Below are 26,168 nucleotides of genomic sequence, written 5' to 3' on the forward strand. Positions count from 1 at the left end.
AGTTAGCATCGTCAAGTTTCTTTAAAAAAAAATAAAAAAAAATCAACTCTTTTTTTTTAAATTGAAATTTAATGTTAATTTTTAATTTTTTTTTGATCAAAAAAATTTTTTTTTGTACAGTGTATATTTTTTTATGGTGCATTTTCAATTCCCTACAACTCATTCTCAGACAGTTTTTCTATACAACCAATGGTTTCTGGGCTACAATGCTTCGAATAAAACCTATGCCAAAAGGCATACGCCCTTTTAGAATGTAACTCATGGGTGTAAAAAATCTCTTCACCTGTGAAAAATGCTCAGCCAAATACGTGTGCAAAGTTTCATTCAAATCAAAAATGGTCGATTGAATTTTCGCGTATTTCCAGGCGATTTGAAATTATTTTGCTCTGTAGTAGAGTTTAGCGTAGACGGATGGGAAAAAGTATTTAAAAAACCGTCACCTACCACGGTGACAATACAATACAGGTCGGACTCGATTATCCGGAGTTATGAAAAACATTTCGCTCCGGATAATCGAATCCTTCGGATAATCGAGCCATTTTTTATCTAATAATTTTCAATTTCTCTCATTTAGAACAGTGAGTTTTTTATTATAGTATGTTGTACACAATACGTGTGCCGACGAAATAAATTAAAAATTGTTTTTAGACTGTTTGTCGGTGTTTGTTATACATATATACGTAATAATAAATTATGTTATATTGATTTTCTCGAAGATGTAAAAACCAGATAACATAAAACAAAACTACCATTAGAAAGACAGCTTTTGCTTCGAGAGATTAAAGGAAATATTTTCCAAAAAATATAATAGAGTTTGATTTGATTTAGGTATTTATCTGTTTTATTATCTTAAATATTAAGAAGAATTGAAGTGTTACATATGCAGGCCCTGTTCGATTTTGGCAACACTTATGATTTTTTTTCTTCTATTTTCTATGTGACCTATAACCACCTAGACGCTCGATATGACCACTAATGGGCTACTTTGCGAATTTCAAATCGTTGTTGGTTTCGCTTGATGAGGTTTGGTTCAATAATCCAGGAGTATCCGGAACACCACCAAAACATGCCAGCTTGTGGTTCAAAGTACTGCATTGATCATGGCCATTATATTACAGAAATATGTTCCGGCCATTAATTCGAAACCGGTTGACCAATAGTGGTTGTCCTCATCGGCAATTAAAAACCATAATACCTTGCTTTTGGAGGTTGTTGAGTAAGAACTGGTTGAAAGAACGACGAGAAAACTGCTAAAAACGAACTACCTAAACAGCCCTAGTAACAATATTGGTTTTATCAAAGCATTATAGCGCTTAATACAGCCAAAACAGCGCTATAAAACTTTGATAAACCAGTTTTGTTACTTGGGAGAACGAGGGATTGTTGTTATAAGTCTGAACAACCCCGAGACTCTCAATGACCCGGAAGACAAAAGTACATTAAAGAAATACAGAAGATAAAAAATACTCCGGATAATCGAGCCATTTTCTCCGGATAATCGAGTCTCCGGATAATCGAGTCCGACCTGTACTCATAAGAGGTGCAGAGGTTCAATCGGTCGCTGGTAACTTCTTCTCTAACCCACTAGTTTCTTTCCCTAACCGACCGTAACGACGTAGCCGGCGCCTTTATCGATCTTCACAAAGCGGAAGCAATTGAATTATTGTATATTGAAGATGGTAACCAGTGTTGCTGATATTTGCCTCATACCAGTCATAAGCACTCATCTTGGCCAAGCTGTTCGGAAAAAGCTCTCTTTGTATCTGTTCTTGAGCGAACCGAACAATGCCTTCGTTTTGAATCACCGCATGCTGTTTATAAGCAGGGAGTGCTCGTGTTCTCTGCTATTCCGTTTTGCTCGTTGCCCAGGTAACAATTTAAGTCGTATTGCATTCTTTTAGCGGTTTTTATGACCAATTTCGCAAAACTGCTGTTAAAACTAGAAATACTATCAGAACCTCCTGATAACCGCTATAAGTTTGCTTTACAGCCAGGTGACCCACCCTTGCCAAGCTTATTGAAGCAATTATAAGAATGGCAATAAAACTGCTTTAAAACCACCTGGAAAGAGTACTGCATACTATAAGCAGCTGGCATTACCTCTTTAAGAGCGCAATGAGTTTGGTTGCATTATTGCGCTCTGCTACTTGCCACAATAAGTCCAATTCAACTTTTAATTGCTTGACAGCAACCGTAATAAGTTGATTTGTTGTGCCGTTCCTGCACACACACCAGAACATCACGCCACTTTTTTTAATAAGGAAATCTCTCGGCGCGGGAGAAATGTTTCACCTGTGTTGGTTATCATCGTGCAATTGATTTTATTTGATGGTGATATTGTAGAAAGATAAAGAATAAAGAGGGGTTTTTGGTAGGTTTTGTAGCTCTCAAGCATATGCGCATGAAATTTTGTTGTGCACTTTGAGAACATAGGCGTTTAAAATTTATGCGCCATCAAAATAGTACGGGCTTACAAAAATGATTTAATTGTTAGCAAAAATGAATTGGATTGTTTAGCTCAGTTTTTAGAAAAAAATCTAGCCGTGTTCTCTAATACAGAGATAGATCAAAATCAACTTTAGATGTTCAATTTACTTGTTAGTCAGACGACGATGAGATTTTAGTTTCAAGATCATAAAAAGTTTCAAAAATATCAATATGGCGCGGTTGGTAATTAGTTGGTATCAATCGTAGCCGCAATAAGCCTAGTTCAATGATATATATGTTGTAAGGTGCGGCAATGGTTGGATGCCTGTATTATTAGAGAAAAATATGGTAAATCCCTGGGACCTAGACAAGTTTATTGTTATGAAAAATCTGATATGACCCCGACGATAACGAGGAATCAACGAGCTTTGATATAAATAGAGAGGTGCACGAAAATGCCACGATACAAACTTAGTTTAATTGAATATTGAATATATTTCGAAATATATCAACAGTGTCTTGCCCCTGCTTTGTTTTAAAGGACGCATAAGAGCAAAATCATTTCAAATGACCTGGAAAAACGCGAAAATTTAATCGAACATTTTTGATTTGAATGAAACTTTGCACACGTATATGGCTTTTTTTTTTTTTTTTTTTTTTTTTTGTAAAACTATGTTTATTAGTGTATATTAAAAAAGAACTATTTACAAGTTAGATTGACATCTCAGATAGAAAGCAAGTGCATTAATATCTATTATATTATAATTATTTCCTGTGATGTAGGTTATATAGTGTGTGAAGATTTTCAAAACTTGATTCCGTTGAGTTGGTTGTATATTTATCAGAACAGGACGTAGCAATTCTTCGAACGAAAGTATACGCCATCCACCAAGGATCCTTGCCATTTTATGTTGTACGAAGGCCCATGCCTGCGTCGTGCGCGGGCACTCTGAGAATTTGTGCTGAAGAGTCTCTGTCGCTGCGTTGCAAAATAAACAATTTTCTCCGTCTGCTCGTTGGATTAAGTTGAATAGTCTGCGGTGCTCGGTCTTTTCGTTTATCAACAGATACAGGTTACTCCGAAGATTTGATGGCAGTTGTTTCGTCGAGATGTTCGTCCATATTCGTTTCCAGTTAAATCTGGGATATTTTCTTTCAACTCGAGGTATTGCCGTTCTTCCAATCAGAAGACGATGTATCTGGTCACTGGACGGGTGCTCTCGAATGAATTGTGGGAGAAGAGGGATTTGCTGAGATAAGAGTTTTAGGCAGGGGATATCTGCGGGGGGAGGAATATCTTGATTTAATAGGGATTGGTAGAACGGGAGATAGTCAGCTGCTTGCATGTGGCGATTCACAAAAAGGGCTTTGCATTTTAAAGCGGGCAGTTGTAGTTTTAATCCGCCAGCAGATCTGTCGCGTGCCATTTGTTCCATTGGAACACGCGCCGGTAGTCCACGCCACAAAAACGAACCCATGGTTGATGTTATTTTTGCCGTGTGAACATTGTTTGGTGGTAGAATCGATGCTACATACCATATTTTTGCAGTGATGAAGGTGTTCAACAATATAATTTTTTGTTGCAGGTTGAGATTCCTCATTGAATGTAGCCAAAGTTGCTGAGAAAATTTGGATACTAGCGCATCCCAATTTGTTTTTATCATTGTACGTATGGAATTTGTGAACACAACTCCCAGAATCTTCACATGCTCAGCTGTTTGCAGCCATGGCACACTTAATGGATCATTATCAATGAGCCCGATATTAATAGCGATAGTTTTTTGTCGGTTTAATTTTGCGCCAGCGGCTTGCTCGAATCTAGCAAACAGCTCATTGATGCGTTCAATCGTCTGTGTATTGGTGGCTATTACTGATATATCATCTGCGTAAGCCACCACCAAGTCGGGACCGATAGTCTGCTCCAGTTGCTGTAGGAACGGGTGAAGGTATATCACGAAGAGCAGCATTGACATCGGGTCTCCCTGGCGGACCGACCGTTCGATGGGGAAGCGATGTGAGAGATGCCCGTTAATTAGCAGTCGTGACGAAGATCTTTCTGCGATTCGTGCGAGTAATCCAATAAAGGCCGAGTTTATTCCCAATTGTCGCATCGTTTCGTGTAGGAAAGAATGAGATACGCGATCAAAAGCATGATCTAGATCGTAGCTTATTAGCTTTCCTTTTCGCTTTCTTGTTATCAGCTGTGCGATCCGATCTTTTAGTGCAAGGGTGGCTTCGAAGATTGAGTGACCTTCGTTTGAGCATTTCTGTGCGTCACTCAGTACTCGGTGGGTTTTCACTACGATTTCAAGTCGTGCTTTGAGAATCCTGCTGAGAATCTTGTAGTCCGCATTCAACAGACTGATCGGACGATATCCATGTGCGGTATTTGCCGTTCCTCTCTTTCTCACGAGCACGATCACTCCGTTGACGAAGTCAGAGGGGAAATCCGAAACTAAAGCCTCGTTTAATACGAGATTTAACTCTCGGTGTATGACGTCGAAAGTACGTTGGTAGAACTCGATGGGCAATCCGTCGCTGCCTGCTGCCTTTCTCTTCGCCGATGTTCGTATAGCATGCAGAATTTCTGTGGTTGTTATTTCAGCCATACAAGCAATGTTTTGCTCGTCATTTTCGGGTATCACTCTCTCGCATTGAAATGCGTTTCGTTCTTCTCCACTATTTTCTGTCGTCGTGTATAGCTCTCGGAAGTATCGAACCAAATTGTTTTCGATTGCTTCAGAAGTGTTTAAAACTTCGTCGTTTTCGCCACGCAGCTCCGCGATTATATTTTTCCTTTTAATCCTTTCCCCCAGCTGGAAAGTACTTATACTTTCACCCGCAATGTACGTGTCGTTGATGCGCATGAAATTTTGTGAAAACATACGTTGGTGCGTAAGCATTCTCGCCTTGACTTGGTTGATGGTTTGTATCATCGATGGGTTCTGAAAATAACCATTATATGCATTCTGTAGTTGTGTATATAGCCGTTGATGCTCTGCATGAAACACATTGTAAGCCTCACGGGATTTGCATCGGAAAAAGGTTTGTATTTTCGGTTTCGCGTAGGATAGCCACCACGTCATCCAGTTTGGGTAACTTCGCTTTTGTCGAGTGATGTATTGCCATCTGATCTGAAATTCACTGATGTTTTCTGCAGTCAGAACATGGGGACGCAATGACCAATAACCACGACCAGGTTCGCGACCAAGGCTGGGCAAGCATATCCGCGCCGTTAATGCTTTGTGGTTTGTGAAAGAGCAAACGTGTGTAGCAGTGTTGCGCAGCTGTGCACAGAGTCCATTATTTACGTATATTCGATCGAGTCTTGAGACGGAGTTGTGCGTTATATATGTTGGTTCAGGAGTCGTAGGGTGCAGTTTTATCCACACATCATTTAGCTGTAGCTGTTGTATGGTGGATTGTAGGGCAGGGCTGTTGTTAGTACCTGAAGCATCACAAGTTCGCACCACACAGTTGAAATCACCAGCTAATAGTAAGTTGTCGGTATTATGTCGTAAATAGAAAGGCAATGTCTCTCTAAAGAAACGTTCTCGTTCTGCTCGCATAGCTGTGCCTGAAGGAGCATAAATATTTATCAGCGTCGTACTACCAACTCTCAGAGCGACAAGTCGACTATCTAGACTCTTCTCTATGTTGGAGAAGCGAATATATTGCTTCATCGCTATTGCTGTCCCTCTCCTTGCTTGATCAACGTTTGTGATGACATTATATCCAGGTATAGAGAGCAGTGACTCTCCCACTTCTTGCAAGAACACGATGTCCAGATCCATCGTTCTGCAGAATGTTCGCAGTGCGTTTAGTTTTGTTTCGTTAGAGATCGTGTTTATGTTTATTGTGGCAATATTATAGCTGGCGAACTGATCCATTTTAGAGCTTATTCTTGATCTCGTTCGCCGTCAGTACCATCTTGGCGTTTTCGGGTTTTGCGTCGTGTTCTCGAGCTCATGCTGTAGATTGACATTGTCGATTGGTCCGTTTCGTCACCGTCGGATTTGCTTATGTCTACCTTTGCACTTGGCGTAGACATTTCGTCACTATCGGGAGGTTGTTGACCTGGAATTCCGCCACTGGCTAGCAATCTGTTACCCGTTGGTGGATTCGATACCGATATTGGAATAATAGGCATCGTGAGCAGGGGAAATTCTTTCTTTGACTGTGTGTCGAGCGGCTTTGTTGCCGGTGCTAGCGACGACTTTTGCTGGATCGGCTGCTGCTGCTTCTGCTTCTTCGTTGGCGGATGTCTTACATCGGATGCGGGATAAATTGGTTTTGTGTTTTGTGTCTTCGTAATCGTTTTGGCAGGAGTTGCTACTGGCTGTTTCGCGGCATCGGCATAAGATTTTTGCACAATAAGCTTTTTATTTTGCACGCAGGAAACGCCAATATGCACAAGTTCTCGGCAGTGTCGGCAAGTTTGACGTTGCCCGAAGTATGACAGTAAGGTCCATTCCCCGTCTATATGAACCCACGACTCAATGTTGTGCTTGACAATCATTTTGGCGATCCGAATGCCTGTCGAAATGTTCGGGAATTCAAATTTTGGATCGTTTCCACACATCTGCTCTCGCACTGAGATTACGTCGCCGTAAGCGGATAAAAACTTTGTGATGGCATCATCTGATACGTCCTCCGATAGATCGAAGAGTTTTACCTCAACTGCACCGTCCTCCATCGTTATTCGTAGAGGAGTTTTCAGCCCTTCCTCGCCCAAAACTTCGTGTTTTCCGTCATGCTCTTCACATATTTTTTGTGCAAGCGCTAAATCGACCACTTTCACAAATGCACAGCCGAGGCTTCGACTACACTGTATTCTTGTCACTTCACCTGGCTTTAAGCCCAGAACAGATCGTACGAAACTTTGCACTTTTGCATAGTCGGGTTTCTTCGTCATAACCGCATAATCTATGCGAAATGTATTCTCACGGCGTACCATCGCGAGGCTGTAGTACGCGTAGCATACAGCGGCTCAGCGACTGATCAACGCAGCAAAACGAAAGGATAATCAGCTTTTGATCGACTTCGAGATTCAGCGATAGCGTAAATGCGTCTGCTTGGCTCGGAAGTTGAGCGCTAACTGCTGGCTTAGCAAACTGAGCATTTTCACAGATTGAGAGATTTTTTACACCCATGAGTTACATTCTAAAAGGGCGTATGTCTTTTGGCATAGGTTTTATGCGAAGCATTGTAGTCCAGAAAACGTTGGTTGTATAGAAAAACTGTCTGAGAATGAGTTGTAGGGAGTTAAAAATGCATCATAAAAAAAATATACACTGTACAAAAAAAAAAAATTATTGACCGAAAAAAATTAAAAATGAACATTAAATTTCAATAAAAAAGAGTTGAATTTTATTTTATTTTTTTCAAATAAATTTGACTTTAAAACGCAACTTTTAAAAAAAAGTTTAGGATGGAGAAATAAAAAATATTTTTTTATGGTAGATTGATTTTTTTATGAAAATTCTATTTCAAACATTTTACAAAAAAAAATTTTTCTGATGATTTTAAAAGATGCAGAGAGTTATTTTAAATCAAAATGCTCTTGGTAGTTACCATTCTAAAGGCATTGGTTTCCGAGTTATCTCTAATTTAAGCCTTAAAAATTATTAAAATATAGGAAAATACACGTTTTTCTTAATTTGTCCGCAAAAACCATACGTTCATTGGAATGCTTGATCAAATATATACAATTCATTCTTTGACAACAAGACGATTGGGCAAACGGTTCTCAAGAAAAGAGTTCTTAGAAATCACACACTATAACAACTTCACCATTATTCAAATTATTGTTTGCTTCTCTCATGTAAGTCGACTGTTGTGTTTTTATGTGATCGTGGGTTATCTATTTTTCCATTTCTTCACAAAAATAAGATTCAAACTCATCAATTGGTTACACAAGTGTCTCTATATTACATCGATCTGTTGCAATCTACTGTTCGAAAGGTATTTCTCTCTCACAACGTTCCTCAAGTTTTTTGAAAAACTGTTTTCAATATCTAAACAGCTTGGGCAATGTTCACATTTGCGGAGATAACAATATTTGGATCGTATAGTTGAGCTACATAATAGTTGTTCAAAGTAAAATTTAGAATCATTTTGGAATGAATATTTCTTTAGACGTTGTATCATCAACTCAGTATTCTCGTGATCAGTACAAACACAAATATTATGAGATCCTGAGCTTCCAAGTAATTTACAATGCTTAGGTTTCAAAGCTCTAAAAGAAGTCAACCCAATATCAGTTTTTCTGATATCTTTAACGTAAGCCTCACGATATCTTTAACGTAAGCCTAACGAATTGAATTCATTGAGAATCGCTTTTGCACATGCTGTCGCTTACCATCTTTTCTCACTGAAACGTAATCCCTTTGCCCTGGCATGGCTCTACTGACCTGGTCACTGTCATAAAACTGCAATACCTCGTTTTTTACTTCCAGGGGCAATCCATGTCCAAGCCTGACGTCAGGAAAAGCCAATATTCCACTAACCTCTGATATACGCCGAGCCTGTTTCATTATGTATTTTCTGTTACCTTTTGTTGGTTCCAAGATTTCGGTAGAACCGAAAGAATTCTTACTTCATCTTCCCTCGAGCATTCGGGCGCAGTTAATTTTTCTTTTAACTGCAAAATCATCACGTCGAAGTCTCTCGCTTTACGTTCTAATAAATCCAGGTCATCTTCAGCATCAAAATCGAAAATGTTTTTCCTTATACCGTCAGTAATGTTCAGATACTTTTTTTAGGATGTTTTTCCTGATTGAGCTTTGCCAGTGGTATCGGTGAAACGTTGATTCCAGCTAGGCCTTTGTTGAATAACTCAATTTTCTGTGTTCTGGAGTTTACTTTTTGAATGCTTTCTTGAGAATATGATGATACGATTGATGGTATCTCCGCCAATTCGTATACAGATGCAGATGGTTGCAACTCCGTCGGTAGAATGTTTCTTCCACATCCTGATGTTGATGGTTCCATGAATGAATTGTGTGGATGCTCTTCGAGATCAAATTCATCATTCACTCACATAATCAGTGTCATTTGGAAGGTCTAATTACCCCGTAGGACCCTATTGATTTTTTTTTTTTTGCAATCGGACTATTACTTTGCCTGTTATGTTTAAAAATGTGAAATCCAGCTTTGAAAAGAAACATATTCCGAAGACTACTTAAACTCACTCACTTTTCTCAGAGATGGCTGAACCGATTTCCACGAAATTAGTGTCAAATGAAAGGTCTAGCTGCTTCATACCCTTTTGAGTTTCGATGTAGTTGGTCTGTTACTTTGTCTGTAATGTATCAAAATATGAAAATCACGAAACTTCATTATCTCAGATATCACACAACCGATTTGAACAATATTGGTATCAAATGATGATTAAACACGTGGTTCAAAAATTGTGAAAAGAAACATGTTCCGGTGACTTTTCAAAATCACTCGTTTTCCCAAAAATGGCTGGACTAAATTCAACAATCTTAGTGTGAAATGAAAAGTTTGGCTTTCCTATAGGTTTCCATTTTATTTGACTATAATCGTATTTTTATTACAACTGTATCTGTACTGTATTAAATTATAAAAACAACGAGCGTCTATTATCTCAAAGATCACACGAATTATTTGAACATATCTAGTGCAGTGCTGATAAAAGTCATTTTCCCCAGCAAAATTCTTCGAAAATTACAGCCAATCATTTTCAATTTTCACTTTCAATGATCGCAGCACTCTTTCAGATACACTACCCAGCCAACAATTTGGTCCGTATATTTCAGTTGTTGTTGAGATATAAGCACCCTTGTACAATCTGATAAGGTTGTATATAACGTTCTATATGAGCTTATAAGTACCAAAGTGGAGGCAATAGACGTACCAAAATGGTTCGCGCAGTTTAAGATATACAACTTTTTATTTCATTTTTTACAATTCTATAACAATTACCTTTTGCATAAAATCTGAGGCATGAACAACTCTGTTTGCTACTTAGTACAATTTTCTATTGCCATAATTTGAGCATACATACAATTCTGTCTCACCGGTATTATGATTCTACTACGATGCTCTACGAACTGAAACGCAGCAGTGTGTTACCTGTACTGCGAATAAGTTTTGTATAATATACAACCTAAATTTTCCAAACAATAAAAAACATAAAATTGTGTAGCAAAAATTTCATTTATATTTTTTTTCAATGACAAGTTCGCGTATCATTTATTTAGTACAGTCTTTGGTATGTATTAATTATTACAGTTAGATGCGGCATTTTTCATTATTATATTTTACAAGGCAGTGCTCATCCTCGAACCCCCAACGTTCCGATCACTGCTCCTATTCTCTATCCTCAGATTCATTTTACGATGCTACGTGTCATTGAATTTTGTCTAGTACTGTTGATCGCCCTAAATCGTATGAGCCTGAAAATCGTATATAATGTCACTTATTGTCTTCAATGTTGACCCAAATCTATTTATAGATTCTGGTGCAACGTGTAACTCAATATTGCCTCATATACGAAGGAATAATAACTTGTGATCTGCATTGACCTTCTTTTCAACTGTTAAGCGATTCAAGCAATTGCAATCAAAAAACATTAAAAAATCTCAAGGCTCAAAAAATCATCAAGATGTTGCCCATGTTTTCATTCAACCCAACTGTATGTGCCATTTTTTTTTTTTTTTGATGAATTTTCATTCAGTCAAAACTGCGTTTGTGTAAGTACCTAATTCTTAAAACCTTTTCGGAACTAGATTTAAAAAACCAGAGTTGCTGAAAGAAACATTTTAATTTGGATTTAATTTGACATAAAAATGGTATCATTCTTCACTACTCAACGATTTTGTGTTTCATAATAGACGATTTTAACTGTCACGAAAAAGTAAATTGTATAAAATTTATTATGCAATCCTCTTACAACTGCTATAGGAGCATTCGAGGAATATCAACGTGGATCACATAAATTAGAGATCCTACAATTTTGCACTGCAATTTAGCTTAGCATTGTAGACAACTCTACTGCGATGAAACCTGATTTTTGTGTGCATTTATACGAGGAACAATATGCAGTCATATATCACGGACTGTACGACCCATATAAGATGAAAAATGACTTGAACTGATTATAACATGAATTTTATACAATTTCAATTATAACTGGATGTTATACGATTTTGTATTGCCATTTATATACGATTTCTGGTTATCTGGGTAGATTTTCGTCCTAGTAACGTGCTGTTATACTCAGGTGAAATAGATCGCGCGCATCGTTCACGGTTACGGAATAAAATTTGACGACAAATCCAACCAAACGATTTTCACTTCAAAGCGAAAAAGAAAAACAAACAGTCCACTCAACCAAAATGAACCTCACCGAAACACTTTTTCACTGACACTGACCGATGCCTTGACAATTTTCGTTAACTGATAAACTGATTTTGTTGTCTTGCTTCCATCGCATGAAATATAATGAGGTGTTTTGACAGTTCACTTCCATGCAAAAAGCGGGAAGGGAGAACTCTGAAAGGATTGTAAAAAAATAACGTTTATGGATGCTTTTTTTCACTTTCACTCAAGAGTGTCAACAAATATCAACCCTGAATTCTAGTGTCATTTGAACGGGTTGTCTCTCAAACTCACAAGTAAGAAATTACATAGCAATTTGATATGTGGTTTAAAAGTTATGAAAAGAAACGAAATTCAAAGACTATTTAAAACTGTAACTGCTTTGATCAAAACATATGGCCTCAACAAAATTTAAATTTGGTATTGTGCTATTCGTAAGTTCCCGGTATTGCTCGTGATTGAAGTGTACGAAATTCAGAGTCATTTATCTTATTCCTCTATTTCTTCAGCACGAATATTTTACTCCTAATTAGGCTGATACGAGTTTCGATTTTTTTTTATGTCCAAGGTTATCAAAGTTAGCAAAGGGGGTGGCAAAAAATAAATAACACCGAGACAAAAAAAAGAAATATCTTTGATCAAAGTTTGTGTGCAAGTTATGACGTTTGTAACTTGCACTCAAATAAATGTTGAAAAATAACACTTTATTATCATTATTATCTATTTCGCTCGCCTTTTGACGACACTCTCTCTGTCACTGGACTTGTTCATTGTTAAATTAAGCATTAATGCTGTCGGAAAACAAATAAAATGAATAAAACGGTATGAGCTTTATTTTCTTCCCCTTCCAATATTCAAGATTTTTGAAGGGGGGGGGGGGGGGGACATAAAATGAAAATAAAATTTGTAACGGCCTTAATACTATTTTAACTTTTTGCCTTTCTCCTAGAAAGGTATAGCAATCACTTACAAAACCGAAGATATGGAAGTGCTCCAAATGGCCGAAGGGCAGATATCACTCGACTCAGTTCTGTATATATGCATGTGTGTGTGTGTGTGTGCGTGCGTGCGTGCGTGTGTGTGTGTGCGTGCGTGTGTGTGTGTGTGTGCGTGCGTGTGTGTGTGTGAGTGTGTGTGTGTGTGTATGTGTGTGTGTGTGTGTATGTGTGTGTGTGTGATTGTGTGTATGTGCAAATTCTTATTTGCTCTCACTTTTCTCAGAGATGGCTGGACCGATTTTAATGAAATTATATGCAAATGAAAGTTCTAGTTGCCCCATAAGACCCTATGAAATTTCATTGTAGTTGGATTTTTATTTTAGAGGTTATGTTTAAAAATGTAAAAATCACGAAATTCATCAATATCTCAGAAACCACACAACCGATTTCAATAAAATTGGTATCAAATGAACGGGCTATCTTAAAAACCCTTAACTTTTGAATTTTATATAGATTTAACATGTGGTTCAGAAGTTATGAAAAGTAACGTCTTCTGAATACTGTTTAATTTCACTCATGTTTCTCAGAGATGGCTGGACCTATTTCCACAAAATCAGTGTCTTATGAAAGGTCTAGTTACCCCAAAAGACCCTATTGATTTTTTTGCAATCGGAATATTACTTTGCCTGTTATGTTTAAAAATGTGAAATCTAGCTATGAAAAGAAACATATCCCGAAGAATACATAAACTCACTCTCTTTTCTCAGAGATGGCTGAACCGATTTTAACGAAATTAGTGTCAAATGAAAGGTCTAGCTGCCTCATAACATCTTATTAAATTTTACTGTAATCGAACTGTAACTTCATCTGTAATGTACCGAATTGTGAAAATCACGAAACTTCATTATCTCAGAAAGTACACAACCGATTTGATCAATAGTATTATCAGATGAACGGGCTAGTTAAGGATTAACTGATGAATTATGATTTAACACGTGGTTTCAAAGTTTGGCTGCCCTATACGTTCCCATTTCATTCGATTATAATCGAACTAAGCAACCGTTATGTATTAAATTGTTAATAAAACAATGAAAGTCTATTATCTCAAAGATTACACGACTTATTTGAACATTACTAGTGTCATACGAACGAGTCATCTCTCAAACTTACAAATAACAAACTTCATAACAATTTGATATGTGGTTCAATAGTTATGGAAAGAAAAGAAATTCAAAGGCTATATAAAACTATACCTGCTTTGATCAATATATGTGGCCACAATATAATTTAAATGTGGTATCCAGGGTTGTTATTACGATAGATTATCGTCGATAATCGTCATTGCCGATACCGATTACGTCTGCTATCGTTATTGGCGATTACGATAGCGTCTTCAAACATTAACGTTATCGACGGTGACGATAATCGCCAGGCGTTATCAACGCATTAACGTCTTTTGTTTCGTCAGAGCAAGTGCACCTGTTGCTAAATTTCGGTTGCTGCAACTGGCTGAATAGCAACGCTCGGTGCGGTTATTTTCATGGTTGTCATCAAAATAACCGCGCCGAGCGATGCAATTTACTCTTGGAAAATAACAACCCGCGAAGGTGAAAATTCTCGAGTAGCTACGAGTTCATAAGTTTGGCAATGCAATAGTAACGAGCCGATCCGTTGCTATTGACAGGACAGCAGCCAAAGTGAAATCAAATGGTGAATTTGTTTATCAGACGTTATTGATTCGATACCGTCCAGTAGTTATCGTACTTGGCAATGACGCTAATGTCTGAAGACGTTAGCGTCATCGTCGATAACGATAACAGACGGTATCGTAATCGGCGTTTACGATAGATTATCGATTAACAACCTTGGTGGTATCGTACCATTTGAATGTTCCCGGTATCGCTCGTGGTTGTATTGTTCGAAATTAAAAGTCATTTCTTTTATTTCGCTATTTCTTGAGCATTTACATTACGTCAAATTTCATATTTTATACTTCTATTACAACATCATTATTTTACAACCCAAAAAGTGAATACACATTTATTGGATTGAAGCGTTCATGTAAATCTATTTTTACAAATAATAAGTTTGAATAAGAAAGGCTGGGTCTGACCGCTAGGTGGATTAATTTAGGTTTTTTATAAAACATTCGGCAAAGGGGAACATGTAGGTAGGCTAAGGTACAGCGCCTGAGTTCTTTATCCAATCGTTTAGTTGTCAAAGAATGAATTGTATATTTTTGATCAAGCATTCCAATGAACGTCAGGTTTTTGCTGGAGTACCATGGACAAATTAAGAAAAACGTGTATTTTCCTAAATTTTGATAATTTTTCGAGCTTGAATTCAAAATAACTCGAAAACCGATGCCTTTATAATGTTACCTACCAAGAGCTTTTTAATTTAAAATGACTCTCTGCATCTTTTCAAAACATCAGAATATAAATATTTTGAAAAATGTTTGAATTAGAATTTCATAAAAAAATTAATCTACCATAAAAAAAAATATTTTTCATTTCTCCATCCTGGATTTTTCTATGAAAGTTGCGTTTTAATGTCAAGTTTATTTAAAAAAAAATAAAAAAAGAATTCAACTCTTTTTCTTTTTAAGTTGAAATTTATTATTTATTTTTAATTTTTTTTGGTTAAAAAATTTTTTTTTGTATATTGTATAATTTTTTTATGATGCATTTTTAATTTCCTACAACTCATTCTCAGACAGTTTTTCCATACAACCAACGGTTTCTGGACTACAATGCTTCGAATAAAACTTATGCCAAAAGACATACGCCCTTTTAGAATGTAACTCATGGGTGTAGAAAATCTCTACCTCTGTGGAGAATACTCAGTTCGCTAAGCCAAATACTGTGCAAAGTTTCATTCAAATCAAAAATGGGCGATATTCGACCATAGGTCATTTGGCGCGATTTGTCTCCTTAGCAAAAAGTAGGAGTGAACCACAAGTCGTTTTCTGGTTTTTAACTAAAAACGCACCCGCTTTAAATTGACATTTCGAACGGAATGAACAAAAAGTTAAATTTGTCGCTCAATATAGACGTAGCAGTCGTTCGTTGAGAGGATTGAAATCTTTCACAAGTTGGGTGACTTTGAAAATAATCTGAAACATAAGCACAGACTTACACTGACTCATATTATCAAGTAGGTACCGAGAAAAATCGTATTAAACTAAATTGTATTATTGCACATCGATAGGAGGTAATTTTACAAATGAAAATGGAACACTTCAAAGCCCTGGCTGATAGATGAAATTACGGAATTTATTGCCCCTGGGATCTCGTATACAATTCATCATCAATCTTATATTTCAATTGCTTGTATCTGGTACTGGCAGTCGAAATTGATCAATTTCTGATTCCTCCAGCGGCGGAGAAATCATGCTTCCGCAATAAATACACACACATACCTACAAACACAAACAGACAGGCGTACATAAACACACGCTCCTTTGACTGCTGCTGGCTTTCGAAGACTTGAACATTGGCCGCCGGGTTCAGCGGGAATTTGCGAACGATATAGTTCTACCGGAAACAATCTTTCGTTTCGATTTTTCACCGTTTGATTACATCGCTCCAAGGATGCCAAGGTAGGATGGGGGAATGCTTTGCGATAAAAGTAGACGGCAATAATTAAGGATGGATCTGTTTCGTGTTATTCTTTTCGGAGGAAATTTTTTTTTTCGCCCCGAATACCTTCCGGCTGTGTTTGTTTAGACTTTGATGTATACAAGAGCGTCTCAATTGATTTTTTTTGCTTCTTCATATTTTCAAAGAAGTTTCCGGGCAACTGAAATTGAACTTTGCTGGAGATTTGTTTCCTTGTAAGATCATTGCGTACCCGCCCGTTCTTTTAACTGTTTTCACTTTTGCACTTTTATGTAGCGGTGAAAGTATTCGTTTGGTATTGTCTGAAACTTTTTCATGAATTCTTCCTCAACAAATACAGGAATGGAAAAGAAGGTCTTCATTTGAAATATGAATAACTCCATTACACTGTTTCCAGTGGAGCAGAAATGGCAGAATAAGCATCATGATTCAACTAGTTAAAATGGTAAAGGAAAAATTCACATGAAATAAAGAAAAAGTTAACGCTTTAAAGCTCTTGGTTGCAAAGATTCTAGTCTCACACTGTAAGTCCAAGTACCAGGGCCTAACCCCAAATTCAAGTATCCCAAAACCCATATTGTAGATGCCAGTTACCAAAGAATAAGTTACAAAGAATAACATTAAAATATTTAAAACTTTTTTCCCATGACAATACTCAATTTTAAAAGCGTTTAAATCTAAACAGTTTAATTGTAATTTTCGTAGTTTTAGGTAACTTGGGTTACCGCTCACATGCAAATGTCATACAAAATGGCAGAGATGTTAGAACCATTCTTGATAAGTTTAAAACTTGGATTTACCTTCTCAGCTACAACAGCGGAAGTTGAAAAGTAGCCAAATTATTTCTCACCATCCACTCAAAAGACTCAAGATATAAACTTTGACAAAAACAAGAATTATGTTTCTAATTAAAACTTTCGGCCACGTTCTACTATTTGCTCATTCTTCATCAATTTATAAAAAAAATCCTCCTTTATCATGATACTTTTCCTATCTCCCCGAAACAAAGCTCCCCTCGCTGCGTTGGTGTCATAAAACTTCAACCAAAATATTTCGCCATAAACGAGGGTGCCAACAACGCTTTGTAAACAACGGCTTATGCGTGCACCAGGGCAGCGCGTGGCTGTTGAATCGGTGCGCTTTTATGCTGATGATGATTTGATTTAAATGACAACACGCATTGATGTGAGTTCATCGCTAGCGGCTCAGACACGATTGGACTTTGCTATTGAAGTTTTTTGTTTGTCGATTACCTACACGAAACTTCGACCTGTTATAAGGTGGTATCTACTGGTACTGCGGTTCAACGGTTCGTGTTTTATTTATTTATGTGTGTGCTAACGTGCAATAAAACTCGGCTGCCATTTCATTACCGTCGGTCATGATCCTTGCCGTGCAAGCACACCTAATCTAGGCACTAGCGTAGCTAGCTGTCTGAGTGAGTGAAGGACATTTTCACATCCCCACTAAGCTAAGAGATTTATCCAAATGGTTTCAAATAATCAAACATATCCTTCGGCTTTGAGGAAGATAAATTTTATCGCTGAGATTGGTGTCTGTTTAGCGTGAGCCATGTTAATTCGGAAAGCTTAGACATGTGGTCCAGCATGTGAAACCTTGCTCACGCTAATGACGTTTGACCATTCTAGGTTCAGGTCAGAGCTGTTAAAATGTAGATAACATATAGATATTCGAGAGTAATTCCCCACAATGGATAATGTTTCGGGGAGGATTGGTTAGCCATTGTAGTCGTTTATGGGATGTACATTCGAGCGTTAGGTACTATTTTATTTGGTCTGGAACTTTTATGCACGTTATTTATTCAGAACTTTTCGTGTTCGATGCTCTATGCGTTTTTCGTTAATCCTTTGAACTTCGCTGGATTAAAGCTCGGGGTAACCTTTAATCTGCTTTCTGTAAAAATGCATACTGCCAGCGTTCAACTTTTATTCAATAGAATGAAGGTACAGATCCGGGACGAACAATGCGGCCGTGCAGAACTTTTCCCATTGTTTTTGCTAATCAGAGTTGATGACAATTTGCCGTAATAGTGACGCCAGACGGTCCGTAGAAGTTTTTCCCAAGTGTATTGTAATCATGGATTATTATGTCAAACTTTCTGGGACGTGGAGCTACATTTTCCTGCTCAAACAAATATTAGCAGAAGGTGAATTGTGTTTTTTCTCCGATATGTTGCTCTGATTTTGTGCTTGACTGCTGGAAGAAATTATTATTGAAAACTTATCGTAATGTGAAATTCGCAGACAGGGGACGATTGGCGGCAGCTGGCAAAGTCACGAAACCTGGGAACAGAGGAATACAGTAGGATATTTAAATTGATTTCTTTCAATGTGTTTATTTGATGTCAGCTTTCTGATGTGTTTCATGTTTCTTTTCTTTAATTTCAGGTGAGCTTTGCAGACAATCATTGAGTCTTTATATTGCTGGTGAGTAGAACATAAATTATTTTTACTTAGGAGGGTCTCCTCAGCAGTTGTTTTTTTTTAGTTTTTTGTTCGAGATGAGAGTTGCGTTTTTTTAAATATATTTATAACATTGTTTACGCCAATTTCAAATACATGCTTTTAAAAAAAAGTCGATATGAAGCGAGAGCACCGCCGCGGGCTCATCCAACGACCGACGGTACTTGGACCTGTATCTCCACTCTTGTGATGATAAGTCGTTGAAAAAAGTGGTTGACTGTACGGTGTTATAGACTCTACTATACCTAAGCCAAAACGAAAAACGTCTAGTTCCAAAGATCCAATTTGGTTTACCAGGGAAATAAAAAACTAAAGATTTGGAAGCAAAATGCTCATAAAACTCACAAAAAGCTTGAAGATCAAGAAAATTTGAACAGATATTTGAAAATATGTAATGAATTGGATACAACACGCAAAATGAAGAAATAACACATATACTGTTGGATCAATACCAATCCAGCGATGAACTATCGAACGAAACACATACATTGCGGTTCTTAAACTTTTTGTGTCGAATGCACGCTCATAAGATACAAAAAGTTACTAAATTTTGTTCAGAAGTTACACAATCTTCCCCGTTTGTTTTGGGTGTAGAATATCTTTACAGAAATAACATTAAATCTGACAGGTAAAGAACTGCATACCAAGGTGGTTTCTACAAAGGAAGGTTTACAGTTACTAATTTACTTGAATTTGTTGATTTTTCCTTTGGCAACCATTCCACATGCTAATTTTAAAACTGAAAAAAAAACTAGGATTTGAGTCAGGCCTACTTCAATGGATTGAATCTTATTGGGCGAAAAGGACACAAAAGTTTAGGTTGAAAGAACACCTTTCTGTACCAGTTAGTGTAACATCTGGGGTTACTAGTCAGCCTATACACCAGAGAGACGCCGAGACACTCACCGTTAAGGCAGCTGTCAACATCAAAACGGGCGATCTGTATAATTTTGCATTGCCGTTATCCGTTTTGATGTTGACAGTTGCCTTAACGGTAAGTTTTGTTTTGTAATAACTGTTAAACAAAAATGTTATAATTGCTTTAAAATGATTAAATAACAATTTTTCTAATCTCCCGGGGCGAAACGCTCCACATGCAGTATAATTTGCCCCATGCAGAAGCTTCATATGCCTCTCCTACAGGTCAGTACCTACGCGAAGTGAAACAACGCTTGAAGTCTCAGTAGCAAACACTATGAATTGCTTGGGATTCCGAATAGATTCATATCTTATCGTTTGCATGTGTCCGAATAAATAGACTGAGGCGTTATGCCCCGGGGGACGTTTTATACATGCTTACCCTACATGGAAATAAGAGCCAAATCAGATAACCGAAAATTCTAAATACATTCAAAGCTTTTTTCTGAATTTCGTGCAAAAAAGTCTTCTTGATCTCAACGTGGAACAATACAATATGTATTCCCTAGTAACAATATTAGTTTTATCAAATTTTTAAAGCGTCATATACGGCCAGAACAGCGCTATAAAATTTTGTAAAACCAGTTATTTTACTTGGGATTATATCATACTCAAGGAAAATAAATCTGAACACTCCAATTGCATTCTTGAACAGCAAACTGTAGAAAGGTGTTATCAAGTTAGAGAGATTCTCATTACACGATTCTCATTCATGATTCTTCTTAGACCCATAGTCATCAAGGACACTCACTATTCCAATGTGCGGGATCCTGGATAATCTATGCAAAGCTTATGTGTTCATCCGGACACACATCCAACGAGTTCGGGGTCTAGCACGCTCTCTACTGAATATCATCTATTATCTTCGCTAGTCGCTCCTCCGCCATTCGTGCCACGTGGACGGCCTACAGTAGCTTACCGTATTTCATTAGTTTGATGGTATGCTTGGAATACATCATGGTTCACGCATCTGCCGCACACTCCATTGAAGACTCCAAGTGCTCGCCGGTTGTCCGCCTTCATCGACCAACACTCATGGCGATAGCGGAGACTCTTCACTCATTCGATATAGAAAGAGATCTCTGCTGCGGGATGTCAGCTGGCTACGTAAACGGTAAAAGGTCCTGTTTCTGGCTGCTATCCGCCTCTTAACTTCGCGGCTAACATCGTTGTCACACGTCGCAGTACAGTACCAAGATCAGCCATATCCAGAACACGCTCTGCACTGAGGGATATATTTAAAACACGAAACGGCGTGCTTAGCGATGGCCACTCAGTGTTGGTGTAAGACAGACGGCACCGGAAACGAGGGCTTTACTTTCGTGAAAGACCCGTAGCCGAATGTTTGAACTTCGTAGAAGCACCTCGGTCACTGCCATATGGCTCTGCTAGGCCTAATACGAAGGAAAACGTTCCCAAATATAGGGGAACTGCTCCATTATTCATCTCAGCCCATATATTCATCTCATACAACATGAAAACACAATTGAAAACAGAAAAAACGCATATTTTCTAACCAACTCGTTCGATTCATGGAATGGATTCTTCTTAGTTCACTTCAGATTTCTCATAAAGTAGAATCCTCAAAAACTTACTTAAAAGCTCTAAATCTACTATATAAAAATGGAATTCCGTAACGCTTGGTCTTATTAATATTATTCCCTCAGTCTCTGAGGTGTACAGTAATCATCATAATTTTGAATCGCTCTAAACCAAAAATAATAAGCGGTGACATGTAGGTTTTTTAACATGAAAATATTCGCTGATGTTCAGGAAAGACATTTGAGAAAAATAATAGGTATCTAATTACTATAACTTGAGATATTATTCACAAAACTACGTAAAACATGCAAAATTTTGACTTTCTGTGCTAAATTTTTCACTAAAATGTTTGTTAATGTTCTGGAAAGACATTTGAGGAAAAATAATTAGTATTTGATCACTAAAATTTGAAATATTATTCACAAAACTACGTAAAACATGCAAAATTATGACTTTTTATACTTAATTCGTCTCCAAATCAAAATTCAAAGCCATGACATGTGATTCTTTTTTCATTAAAATGTTCGTTGATGTTTAAGAAAGACATTTGAGAAAAAAAAAACAGGTATCTGATTACTAAAACTTGAGATATTATTCACAAAACTACGTGAAACATGCAAAATCATGACTTTTATGCTGAATTTGCCTCTAAATCAAAACTCGAAGCAGTGATCTGTGATTTTTATACAATAAAATGTTCGTTGTGTTTAGGAAAGATATTTGAGGGAATAATAATAGGTTCTGATTATTTGAAATTTAAATATTTTCCGCAAAACCACATGAAAAATGCAAAACCATAATTTTTAAGGCTCAATTTGTCACTAAATCAGAATTCAAAGCGATGACACGTGATTTTTTTCAATAAAATGTTCGTTGATATTCAGGAATGACATTCGAGAAGAAATAATAGTTATCTGGTAACTAAAAATAGGGATATTATTCACAAAACTAAGTAAAACATGAAATATCATGAATATTTTGGCTCAATTTGACTCCAAAACCAAATTCAAAGCTATGATACATAATGATTTCCATTAAAATGTTTGTTTATGTTCAGGAAAGACTTTTGAGTAAAAATAACAGATTTTTGATTACTGAAAATTGAGATATTATTCACAACACTACGGTAAACAAGCAAAATCATGAATATTTGAATTCAATTTGCCTCTAAATCGAAATTCAAAGCTATGATATGTAATTGTTCTTCATTGAAATGTTTGTGAATGTTCAGGAAAGACATTTGAGGAAAAATAATAGGTATCTTATTGCTAAGAGTTGAAATATTACTTTAAAAACTACGTATGTTTGAAGATGATTTTCTGCATACAATAAAACACATTAAAATACTCTTTTTGAAATTTATATATATTATACATATAATACATGTAAAATTTTGACTTTTTGAGCATGAGCTCAATTCGCCTGTAAATTAAATTTTTTTTCAATAAAATGTTCGTTGTTCCTTTAACATTTGCAAATATTTTCTTGAAGAGGAATTTATGTTTTAATTTGGTGCGAGTCGAGCAGATAAAATTTACATTTCTGATGCTTTCGTAGTTTTGTGAATAGTAACACATTACGGGATTCGAAATACTTTTTTACTTTTACCAAAACTAGATCTTGGGAAATTTGGCTGGAGGAAAGGCCGCATTTCATTGGCTTAATTTTTTTTTAAATTTCTAGGTAGTTAGGTGGATTAAAACGTTAACTTCTTCTCAGACGTGTTCCTTGGACACCAATAAACATTTTCGTTATAAAAATTCACATGTTATCTCTTTAGATATGATTAAAGAGGAGAACTAAGCATGAATGGTCACGCTAAATTCTTCTTACTTTGATTACTTTTTTCTAGAAGTTACATAGCTGTGAACGATTGACGAATAGCCGGTTATAACCCGAGTGTGGTATATTCGGAACTGGGATGACCCCACATAACATTTTCCAAAATAACGACTTCTGGATTAAGGAAAATAATCTAAATTGGTATTTGGCCAACCATTTCAATACTTCCGAAACTTCCAAACTCCATATGTCATTTTGAAATCCGAAATGGCGACTTCCAGTTTCTGTAAAACATCCCCAAATCACAAAATGCAATCCAATATGGTTATTTCCGTTCTGTGCGTTCTCAGAATGTTAAAGTACTTAAAGTGATATTGGACGTATAAGATGTGAAATATTTTTGAAGTGAGTTGTGCTAATAATGCAATGAATTATAAAAAATGATTCCTAATCATGAAACTTTTGATCCCGAGCATCGCCGGGAACGTTCAACTAGTTTGATATAATAGTCAGACATCTGAACTCGAAAAATCATTTAATTCAACCACCTACCTCAGAAAACCAAATCCGCGCATTGTTCTGTACGGCTACAACGGGACTCGTTCAGCAGCCAACCAAAGTTTTTCTCATCACTAGCGGACCATTTTGTTTTATTTTAATCACTAAACAAAATCATTCACTACACTAAGAATACTTTAATCTTTGAAACGTTCACCTCAAATTTCCAAAAACCAGCTTGAATTAGCAGAAATATATGAGATGAATTTCTACAATTTTTGAGTTTCAACTGTATGTATTTTCATCTGTTTTCACTGCCTGGAAGAGAATCAAAAGTTGCCAAATCGGTTTCTGTTAATACGAACAAATCATACTGAAAATGTTGAATTATTCCGACATAATTGACATAAATGGACAGCACTGCCGTGGTTACCTAGGTTACCATATTTGCACGTAAACAACTACAGCGGATATCTAGGTAACCTACCACGGTGCCTCTGATAGGAGAAACTTATCCGAAAAAAATTAGTATCGCTTATATACTCATCATTCGAAAGCTCAAGGTGTCCCCTTTAATATGCTACGAAAATTGAAATGTTCTATCGGCGGGTCCAGAACAATTTTTTTTCAGACATTTTTTTTTGTAATTGAAAAGCTGGTGGAATGGGTACTATGTATACTTATCAAGGGATTTAGGTGCTGGGGGGGCCGATCAGATAGTGTTGGAAACCTTCAAGTTTTGTTTTTTCATATAATGAAACAATATTTTGCATAATCTTAGATTTTTTGAAAAGGGTGAAGTGGGGTAAAAAAGACTCGAAAATTCTGAGTCCAAAAACTGCTGAAAGGACAAAAAAAGCTATAACTTTTTGTACGCTTAATCGATTTCTCTGAAAACTGATATGGTAATTATATCCTATGAAAATATACAATGTCGGTTATTGAAAGTTGCTGTCGAGGTTACATAATTAGATATTCACATTTTTCTTCAAAAACGTGGAGATTTTTGGATTTTTTTTCTTCTGTCATCAGAACAAGGTTGTAAATTTAAACAATACGTTTTATAAATCCACGTTCATAAATCAACTCAAGAGCTTTTATTGGACGTATTAAAAAAGTGCACCGTTCAAAAATAAATCAATTTTTTCATGACAAGGTATAGGCCATCATTTGAACCTGTTACACAAGGAAAAAAAAGTTTCGGGTTCGGGTCGGGTTTAGGTTTCAACCGAAAAAAAAAAATTCGGATACGGGTTGGGTACGGGTTTGAAAAAAGCCAAACCCGACCATCTCTAGTAGCCAGTACTTCAAACATTCTTAATGGTACAATAAGCATACCTAATTGCAGAAAAATCGATGCCTTCTACTCAAAGTTACAGTAACATTATGATTTTAGCAGCACCTGGACATTAGAGTTTAAAATGCCATTTCACCAGGCCCGGATTTAAGTGGGGGGGAGGGGGGCAAATGCCCCGGGCCTTTCGACACGAGGGGCCCCCCTGGTTCTAGACCAGACGTGAATACAGGTTAGAGACTTTTTTTTTGTTTTGCTCGTCACCTTCCAGCGAAGCGTTAAATCATTTCAACTAATATTTTAGAGAAAAGAGGCCCCACGAAAATTTCTGTCTCGGGCCCCCAACACCTGAATCCCGCTCTGCATTTCACTCTCCTTAATAACATCAAATGAAAGCTCTTGAGTTGCTCTATAAAACGTATAGCTTAGATACAGGGTCCAGTTTTGTTGACAAGCAAAAAAGAGCTGTAATAATCACCATCTTTTGAAGAAAAATGCAAACATGCCCACGACAGCAACTCTTAACAACCGGCATTTTATATTTTTTTCATAGGATAGAATGTCGATTTTTGAAGTAATCAATCAAATCAATCATCAATCAAAATCAATGTAATCAAAGCCACAACATTTTATTTGTTTTCAGCTGATTTTCGACTCCAAATTTTCAAGGGTCTTAACCCGTTTCAAAAAATCTGATGTTATGTAAAGCTTTGTTTTTTTTTTTATATAAATAAAACCAACCCTCAATATTTCAGTACGATCAGAGAACCCTGATAACTTTTTGTATTTCTTAAACATATTATTTATTTCCATTTCACTAGTTTTTCAATTACAAATACGTGTTCGAAAACAAATTGTTCTAGACCCCCCGATAGAACATTTCAATTTTGATAGGATATTAAAGGGGACAGCTCAAGCTTTCGTATGACGAGTATTAGAGCGATACTAATTTTTTTTTGAATAATTTCTTCAACCAGAGACACCGTGCTACTACGACGGGCTGCGGCTACGTTCATTCATGATAATATGATTCATTCATGATTAACAGTGCTCTGCAGTGTGATGAATATGGGGCCGTCATGAGATGAATAATTGAGCAGTGATTCAAGTTTTGAGATGGATATGGAAGCGTTGTTGGTTTGTTTTACGAAATTCAGGATAAATCTAGCTAAGTTTACTAAATATACAATACTGAACGATTCTATAAGAGCACGTAAGCGTATTTTGTTTATTTGTTCAATGATTTCATGAATTTTTTTTTTTAATCCGGGCATTATTCGTGAATATCGGCTTAATGAGATGAATGATGGAGCAGTTC

The 26,168-nt window shown here is 36.7% G+C and overlaps 1 protein-coding gene across 2 annotated transcripts in view; it reads left to right on the forward strand.

Annotated features, from left to right (window-relative positions):
- The window catches only part of LOC129732569 (diacylglycerol kinase eta), a 260,168-nt gene that overhangs the window by 134,158 nt on the left and 99,842 nt on the right, over positions 1-26,168 (forward strand). The window contains exon 2 of one of the 2 annotated variants that reach the window (XM_055693542.1): positions 18,742-18,780. The exons of the other annotated variant lie outside the window; for it this stretch is intronic. The gene's annotated coding sequence lies outside the window, so the exon portion shown is untranslated. The remainder of the gene's footprint in view (positions 1-18,741; positions 18,781-26,168) is intronic. 2 annotated transcript variants of the gene reach the window in all.

The sequence above is a fragment of the Wyeomyia smithii genome, chromosome 3 (genome assembly GCF_029784165.1).
Source record: "Wyeomyia smithii strain HCP4-BCI-WySm-NY-G18 chromosome 3, ASM2978416v1, whole genome shotgun sequence".
Lineage (NCBI taxonomy): Eukaryota > Metazoa > Arthropoda > Insecta > Diptera > Culicidae > Wyeomyia > Wyeomyia smithii.